This window comes from Bos taurus, chromosome 17, assembly GCF_002263795.3.
Source record: "Bos taurus isolate L1 Dominette 01449 registration number 42190680 breed Hereford chromosome 17, ARS-UCD2.0, whole genome shotgun sequence".
NCBI classification, from domain to species: domain Eukaryota; kingdom Metazoa; phylum Chordata; class Mammalia; order Artiodactyla; family Bovidae; genus Bos; species Bos taurus.
This window is the reverse complement of record NC_037344.1, coordinates 46,829,711-46,839,398: the sequence shown is the minus strand read 5'-3', so window position 1 is coordinate 46,839,398 and position 9,688 is coordinate 46,829,711. Positions and strand designations below refer to the sequence as shown.

The 9,688-nt window shown below is 41.2% G+C and overlaps 1 non-coding gene across 1 annotated transcript; it reads left to right on the top strand.

The window, feature by feature from the left end:
• The first annotated feature begins 1,128 nt into the window (after positions 1-1,128).
• Positions 1,129-1,201, top strand: TRNAG-CCC (transfer RNA glycine (anticodon CCC)). The gene has a single exon. It is a non-coding gene; the product is annotated as a tRNA-Gly (tRNA).
• The last annotated feature ends 8,487 nt before the right edge of the window (positions 1,202-9,688 follow it).

Here is a 9,688-nt window from a genome sequence, read left to right as displayed (position 1 = left end):
GCTCCTCCAAAAAATCTCCTCCTTCTTGATTTCTTTCCTTGTAAAATGGGTTCGTCCTTTATGAATCATTGGCTTGAGTTATTCATTTATTCATTTGCTTGGAAGTGGAGATGACTGCACAGGGTATTTTAAAGGTATTGAGGTATATGATGCTTCTCAGGTGTCACAGTGGTAAAGAATCTGCCTGACAATGCAAGAGATGCAGGAGATGTGGGTTCAACCCCTGGGTCAGGAAGGTAGGAAATGGCAAACCACTCCAGTGTTCGTGTCTGGAAAATTCCATGGACAGAGGAGCCTGCCAGGCTATAGTCCATGGGGTCACAAAGAGTGGGATACAGCTAAGCACACAACAAACAAAAGTATATACAGGAGGACTTACCTGGTGGTCCAGTGGCTAAGACTCTGCAGTCCTGGTGCAATAGGCCTGTGTTCAGTTCCTGTTTGGGGGACTAGATATTACATGGTACAACTAAGACCTGGCCCAGCCAAATAAATAAATAAATATTAAAAATAAATAAAGTATACATAGGGAAAAATAGACTATTTTCATTTGTCAACTGGGGAAAAAAAGTACGGATGCTTGATTGATGCTGCTTATAATGACAGAATAAAATCAGAAACACCTCCCTCAGTCACTTTCTTTAAGCACATTCTTGTTTTTACTAGAATAATTTTGATTAAAGCTATGTTTGCATCCTGGTGGCTCATGGTAAAGAATCTGCTGTGATGTAGGAGACCCAGGTTCAGTCCCTGGGTCGGGAAGATCCCTTGGGAAAGGGAATGGCAACCCACACCAGTATTCTTGCCTGGTGAATTCCACAGACAGAGGCTACAGTGCGTGGGATTGCAAAGAGTAGGACACAACTGAGTGACTGAAGCTTCCCACCATCAGAGTTAGTTAATTGATTAGTCTGTTTATAGAACGTGTAGGGGGCCTCAGCATAATATCATAACATCCATTCATGTACTTGTTTATTGATTCATTAATTTCATTCTTCACTTATTTATCTCTGGGAAACCTCCTGGCTTGAATTATTCATTCCTTCATTTGTTCGTTCTTTTGCTTGCTTACAAGAGGTAATGTACACACAAGGCATATGATTTAAAAGACATTGTAGGGTGGGGACTTCCCTGGTGGTCTAGTGGCTAAGATGCTGCATTCCCAATGCAGGGGACCTGGGTTCGATCCCTGGTCAGGGAACTAGATCCCACATGCATAGCTAAGAGTTTGCGTGCCAAAACTAAAGAGTTCGCATATCACAACTATGACCCAGCACGGCCAAATTAAATAAATAAATATTTTCCTTAAAGGTATTGAAGAGTGTGCAGGGGAAAGCAGGTCAGACCTTCTTCCCTGTTGCGCCCCCACCCTCCACCTAGGAAAGAAAACTACTTATTACCCAGTAGACTTTGCTGTCCCTTTCCAGGATGGACCCTGTGTTCATGATTTTGCATGTTTGTGTGAGAGAGAAAGAAACAGACAGATGGACAGACAGATGGGCAGACAGAGAGAAATGCAATATACTATGTATACATGTCCCAGTGTTCTCACCTGGAGTGGCTCTGCCTCACAGTGACCTTTGGCAGTGTATGGAGACTCTGTTCATTGTCACACAGGAGGTGGGCAGCCATTGGAATCTAATGGAAGAGAGAACCAAGATACTGCTTAACATCCTAGGATGCACAGATCAGTTCCCAGCAAAGAATAGTCTGACCCCAAACGGCAGCAGTCTTGAAGTTAAGAATATACAGCTTTTATTATTTTTATTATTTTACTTCTGAAGCTATTTGGACTACTGTTCCTCAAACAAGTTAGTCACAGTTTTGGAAACAAAGGTTGGAGGAATTAGCTGCCTCAGCGAAGCCCCAGTTCCTTCACCTGGCCTCATTTACAAAGACGAGTGTAGAGTGTGGAGAGGAGAAAGTTTAAAACTCCCTGAAGAAAAGGAGCTTAATTGTGTTTTTGGATCCCCAGCATGGCCGTCAGTATGTGTAGTTTGAATGCACAGATGAGCAATTCATTGTGGGTGGGAGATGTATGAAATAAAATAAAATGTCCCATAAACTGTTCCTTCTTCAAATCCGAAACCCCCATATGCTCTGGAGCATTGATTAGAAACTGACTGAGTGCCACAGAAGAGGTTACAGTTGCTAGAATCCTTTGGACCCCAAGGAAACAGTGTGAGTTCCAAAGGAATTTTTCTATTTTGGAAACAAAGGTTGGAGAAATTAGCTGCTTCAGAGAAGCCCCCGTTCCTTCACCTGTCCTCATTTATAAAGACGAGTTATTAAAATAAATAGAAAGCTTGCCTGGCTTTTTAAACGGTGAGGCTCGCCACCCTCCATAAAAGACGTTAGAACACACATCACCGACAGGGTAGAAGGTGTTTCAACTTCATCAAAAGCCTTGAAAAGGAGGACATCCTTTGTATCCATGCTTTCGGAAGTTTTGCAGGACTGGTATTTATTTTAAATCAGAACTGCTCACAAAGCGAACTCCCTTTACAAAATGCATAGGATGAAGCCATCCTAGAGATGACCTTTACCGTTCGAGCCTGGACAGAGATATTATTTTTATAGAAAAAAAAAAAAAAGAGGATATCTTTAATCAGCTTTAAAAAAACATTGTGAACAGTCACTTCTCTTATTTAAAAGTTTAACTTTACTTTCATCAATTTATAATCAGAGTTCCTCTGGTATGTTTGATTCCTGACAAACAAGGATAAAAGTCTTGTGCCCCCATTGCTAATGAGATGATAAAACAGCAGGGATCAAGTTTTTAATTACTACAGGCAATGCACTGGAGAGGTAGCGATGATATTTTCTATTGCATGTCTAAGTTGTAACTTCAGGCTTATGACAGTCCTGCTGTGCTCCACTGCCTTTGATGATCAGTCATTTTTGTCTCCTGAGAACACACAAAAATTTCTGAGCTGGGATCCTGGGGGGCTGGCAATTATTGGCGTAACCTGGTGCAGGTTCCCCTCTTCAACCAGGATGCTCAGTAAGGATCCAGGATCTTAATGCCTGCCTTTATCCCGAAAGGGAAATTGGACATTCGAAATGGCTGTGAACTTTCCTACTCAAATGATACCCATTCTCATTCCACCAGCATGGGCTTGCCATTAATAATGAAATGTTTAATTGAGTGGGGAGATTTCTAGTACGTATGTTTTCCCTTTCTTTTCAAAGTCATGCTTGAAATTTTTTTAAAACCCACATTTTTATATGCTTTTGTATTTGTCACTCTAAGCTCTTTCAATACATTTCTCACAACATTCTCTTTGTTACTGCAGACAGTTGATAACTGGTATTTTTAGAGGTGCCATTTGGGATCAAATGTGTGTCACACCAAGGTCACGTGCTTTTATCCTGATGGAAATGGAATCTGGAAGTGGATTCCATTAATTCTTCATTTCACAAGACACACACACACACACGCATCCCTCTGGACAGGCAGGGCACTCTACCAAAAAGCTTTCTTTATTTCTAGCCATAAAAACTAGAGCACAGAATTGATTGGATTTGTGGATGATCACTAACCCAATCTGAATCCAACTAACCAGTTTATCAGTCAACTACCCAGTTCCTCAAACAACTAATCCTTGATCACTCAGATTGTCTCCAAATTGCAAAGTAAGATTTTGTCAGTATCAAAAGCATTGACTGTATCTACCAAGTGGTTTAAACTTCTAAGACTTTGAACCACAAAGGTAAAAAATGAATCTTCAGCTCCTACATTGGGAAAAGCCATAAAACAAGAGAGATTTAGAAAGAGTAAAAGTAAATGGACTTTCCTTAGGTCCAACACCTCTTCAAATCAAAATGAACTGCATTCATTAGAAATTCCACTTTTATCAATATGACTTATCATGGCCTATATATGTGAAATATAAAGTCCGGATACTTGCAGTTATTTTTCTTCTTGGAAAAAGGAAGTTAAAGGTGTTTTGACTGCATAATTTTGTGGAATACAGAATTCATATTGCTTGTATTAGTCAGGATGGACCAGGTGTTGAAATGAACAGTGCAGAAGCTCAGGGGCTAAATGCAATAGATATTTCTTTCTTTCTTTCTGGAGTTTGTAACTTTTAAAATTTTTGTTGGAGCATATTTGTTTTATTGGGTTAGCCAAAAAGTTTGTTTGGATTTTCCATATTTAATGGAAAACATGAACGAACTTTTTTGGCCAACCCAGTACAATCGTGTGTTAGTTTCCACTGTGAAGCAAAGTGAATCAGTTATACATATACGTATATGCATTCTTTTTAAGATTCTTCTCCCATATAGGTCATTATAGAATATTGAGTAGAGTTCCCTGTGTTACACAGTAGGTCCTTGCTGTTTATCTATTTTATATGTGTGTATATGTCGATCTTAATCTCCCAACTTAACCCTCCCCCTATTCTCCCCTGGTAACCATAAGATTGTTTTCTATGTCTGTGAGCTTGTTTCTGTTTTGTAAATAAGTTCATTTGTACCATTTTTTTAGAGTCTGTATATAAGTGATATCATATGATATTTGTCTTCCTCTTCTGACTTACTTTCAGCCTTCCCTGGTGGCTCAGTGGTAAATAATCTGCCTGCAATGCAGGAGACTTGGTTTCAATCCCTGGGTCAGGAAGATTCCCTAGAGGAGGAAATGGTACCCTACTTCAGTAATCTTGCCTGGGAAATCCCATGGACAGAGGGGCCTGGTGGGCTACAGTCTATGGGATCACAAGAGTTGGATACGATTTAGCAACTAAAACCAAAGCACCATCTGACTTACTTCAGTCAGTAGAACAATCTCTAGGTCCAGCCGTAGGCTGCAAATGGCATTGTTCTGTTCTTTTTTATGGCAGAGTAACATTCTACTGTATATATGTACCAAGATGTTGGTTTCTTGTTTGTGGAAGTCCATGTGGATGTACCTGCAGTCTTATGACAGTCTGGGCAGTGGTCAGTGCTCCTGGGCAGCTCTCCCCAGGACGTTCCTCCAATCCAGTAACAGTAGGACTCTTGAATCTTCACACTGACTGGCAACAGAGAAGGGACTGGTTTGAAGACATGCCAAGGGCTTCAGAAACCATTCCCAGAAACACCTCTGGTTTTACGTTGCCCACCTTCCATGGATCAAAAGAGATAGCAAGGCATCACTCAGATGCGAACAGACCCAGCAAGAAAATGAATTGTTTTGGCTGGCAAACTTAAGAGACTTTTCTGCATTAATTATAATGCTATTTTACCCATATAGGTTGCATTATAGTTGTGAAGAGATTGATCCTATCTCATTTCATCCTCAGAGTCTTGGAAATTAGCCAGAGTCTACTATTATTTACAGATAAGAAAATTGAGGTTCAAAAATATTTATTTTCTTGTTACAAGTCAAACACCTTACTCTAAGAACTAGAACCAAATGCTGATTTTCTTATTCCTCTTTGATATTTGGTATATCATTCTCTCAGCTTGACTTAGGAAGTCTATTGTCCTTTAGAAATAGTTATTATAAGGAAATTGGAGATTCAGGTAAACAATATCAAAAGACATTTAATCCTCGGCATAACATAACTTGATGTAAAATTGACCATAAAATTCTAGTAATCTAAAGCAAAGGAGAAAAGGAAAGGTATACGCATTTGAATGCAGAGTTCCAAAGAATAGCAAGGAGAGATAAGAAAACCTTCCTCAGCGATCAATGCAAACAAATAGAGAAAAACAGTAGAATGGGAAAGACTAGAGATCTCTACAAGAAAATGAGAGATACCAAGGGAACATTTCATGCAAAAATGGGCTCGATAAAGGACAGAAATGGTAGGGACCTAACAGAAGCAGAAGATATTAAGAAGAGGTGGCAACAATACACAGAAGAACTATACAAAAAAGATCTTCACTATCCAGATAACCACGATGGTGTTATCACTCACCTAGAGCCAGATATCCTGGAATGTGAAGTTAAGTGGGCCTATGGAAGCATCACTACAAACAAAGCTAGTGGAGGTGATGGAATTCCTGTTGAGCTATTTCAAATTCTAAAAGATGATGCTGTGAAAGTGCTGCACTCAATATGTCAGCAAATTAGGAAAACTCAGCAGTGGGCACAGAACTGGTAAAGGTCAGTTTTCATTCCAATCCCAAAGAAAGGCAATGCCAAAAAATGCTCAAACTACTGCACAATTGCACTCATCTCACACGCTAGTAAAGTAATGCTCAAAATTCTCCAAGCCAGGCTTCAGCAATACATGAACCGTGAAATTCCAGATGTTCAAGCTGGTTTTAGAAAAGGCAGAGGAATCAGAGATCAAATTGCCAACATCCACTGGATCATGGAAAAAAGAGAGTTCCAGAAAAACATCTACTTCTGCTTTATTGTCTATGCCAAAGCCTTTGACTGTGTGGATCACAATAAACTGTGAAAAATTCTGAAAGAGTTGGGAATACCAGACCACCTGACCTGCCTCTTGAGAAACCTGTATGCAGGTCAGGAAGCAACAGTTAGAACTGGACATGGAACAACAGGAAAAGGAGTACGTCAAGGCTGTATATTGTCACCCTGCTTATTTAACTTATATGCAGAGTACATCATGAGAGACGCTGGGCTGGAAGAAGCACAAGCTGGAATTAAGATTGCCGGGAGAAATATCAGTAACCTCAGATATGCAGATGACACCACCCTTATGGCAGAAAGTGAAGAAGAACTGAAGAGTCTCTTGATGAAAGTGAAAGAGGAGAGTGAAAAAGTTAGCTTAAAGCTCAACATTCAGAAAACTAAGATCAAGGCATCTGGTCCCATCACTTCATGGGAAATAGATGGGGAAACAGTGGAAACAGTGGCTGACTTTATTTTTTGGGCTCCAAAATCGCTGCAGATGGTGATTGCAGCCATGAAATTAAAAGACCCTTACTCCTTGGAAGGAAAGTTATGACCCACCTAAATAGCATATTAAAAAGCAGAGACATTACTTTGCAAACAAAGGTCCGTCTAGTCAAGACTATGGTTTTTCCAGTAGTCATGTATGGATGTGAGAGTTAGACTATAAAGAAAGCTGGGCACCGAAGAATTGATGCTTTTGAACTGTGGTGTTGGAGAAGACTCTTGAGAGTCCGTTGGACTGCAAGGAGATCCAACCAGTCCATCCTAAAGGAGATCAGTCCTGGGTGTTCATTGGAAAGACTGATGCTGAAGCTGAAACTCCAATACTTTGGCCACCTGATGGGAAGAACTAACTCATTAGAAAAGACCCTGATGCTGGGAGGGATTGAGGGCAGGAGGAGAAGGGGATGACAGAGGATGAGATGGTTGGATGGCATCACTGACTCAATGGACATGAGTTTGGGTAAACTCCAGGAGTTGGTGATGGTCAGGGAGAGTTGGACACGACTGAGTGCCTGAACTGAACTGAACTGAAGCTACAGAAATCATCCTCATTTTTAATGTTCCACTTATTCACATAATTTGAAGACTACAAACTTTAGTAAAAAGTGTAAACAGAGAAAATCAGTAACCCCTGCTGCTGAAGTGATGTATCTTGAAATTAATTTACAAATCTTATACTATTGAGGACCATATTAGCTTTAATTACTACATGGTTTACATTTGCATAATCTTAATGACTGTGGTGTAGTTAAAACCTCATATTCCCTTCATGATGTCAGGTGGACCAGCGAACAAAATATAGAAATGTAGAACAATGATCTAACATAATCAGCCAAATACATTCATACAGCTGACCGAGGTGATAAAGATACCCGTGGAGACTCTCTTGGAGAAATTTTTAGTTTGGAAACATGTAGATCAAAGCCCTATAATTGGTCAAACTGAGAGTATTTTTAGCAAAACAGTTTATCAAACAATTTAGCTTTGGGACAGGTAGGAAGGTGGAAACAGATCATCATTGGGATAGTTCAAAACCAGGGTTGAAACTATGAATGCAAAGGTGTAGGCATGATGCCAGTCATCATAGGTCTTGATGGATTTTCACAGAATGCCAGCCACCATCCAGAGTCCTGTGTACATTATCTTGAATCCATACAATAAAAATGCAAGGCAATGGTATTATTCCTCTCTTCTTTCTTTTAATCAAAGACACAGGGAGAGAAATTGGCAAGTAGAGCTTTTTTTAACAGTCAGATCCAGGGGACTTCCCTGGTTATCCAGCAGTTAAGACTCCCCATTCCTAATACAGGGGCCCAGATTAGAACCCTGGTCAGGGAACTAGATCCCATATGTGCAACTAAGACCTGGTACAGCCAAATAAATAAATATTAAAAGAAAGTGAGAGCTGGCTGGTTCCAAAGGCTGTGTTGGACTTATTGAAATTTACATTATGACTCTCTATAGGAGAGATAACCCCGCCATGTCTCTGTAGCAGAGTGGCCATATAGTCCAGTGGTTAGGAGTGCGGGCAATGGTGTCACACCTCTGGGATCCAGTCCTCCCCAAACTCCTGACCAGGCTACTTAACCCCTCAGTGTGTCAGTTCGCCTGTTTACAGAGTGGGGGTGGTACTGTCTCGTGTAGATTAAATGGGGAAAGGCACAAGGCAAGCACAGAGGAACCAAGCTGGCTGTTACTGTTACACCTTCCAGCTTGCCAAAGTTCATCAAGAGATCAGCGGTCACTTCAGGGGCATGCTCAAAGCACCAACACCAACTTGCACATTGGTCCTTGGAAATCCACAGAAAGTGACCATTTACATCACATTTCAGGAGCAGGAAGTGCCCTCCTTCATCCTCTAAATAAAGATGAACTTTGTTTACAGCATCAAATATGAGCAGTCCACTATATAGAGATGTTGGTCATGGCCAAAATCAACCCATGACGTCAGAAAGGCAAGCTCTTCCCCAGTAGGAAGTTACACTGGTTTATTTGCACAGGTTCTCCCAAGCCCCTTCCCATGTTCCACACCCTGCACCTGGCTTCCCAGGTCCCTCAGTGGAAAAGAATCCCCCTGCCAGTCCAGAAGACACAAGAGATGCAGGTTCAATCCCTGGATCGGGAAGATCCCCTGGAGTAGGAAATGGCATCCCACTCTAGTATTCTTGCCTGGAAAATTCCATGGACAGAGGAGCCTGGCGGGCTACTGTCTATGGGATTGCAAATAGTCGGACGTGACAGCACACACACACATCTCCCAAGCCCCTTCCTGCGTCCCACACCCTGTACTAGTCATCAGGAGCCTTGAGGTCAAGAGGACCCTACATCTCCTGACCTCACACAAGAAGAGATGGCAGAAAGAGTTGGAAATATGCTCACTTTTTCTGTGAGAATCAAAGGTCCCTGGGTACATGCATCCCCTCAAATAGAAGCCAAATTAGAGATAGTCATACCGAGTGAAGTAAGTCAGAGAAAGAGAAATATCATATGACATGCCTTATATGCAGAATCTAAAAAAGAAATGAAACAAATGAATTTACTTACAAAACAGACTCAGAGAATGCACTTAATGGTTACCAGGGGATGAATCAGGGAAGGGATAGGTAGGCAATATGGGAAGGACAGGCACACGCTGCTGTATCTAAAATGGATAACCAACGAGGACCTGCTGTGCAGCCCAGGGAACTCTGTTCAGTGTTATGCAGCAGCCTGGATGGGAGGGGACTAACAGGGGAGTTTAGGGGAGAAAGGATACATGGATATGTATGGCTGAGTCGCTCCGCTGTACACCTGAAATTATCGCAGCCTCTATTAAGTGACTATACTCCAATA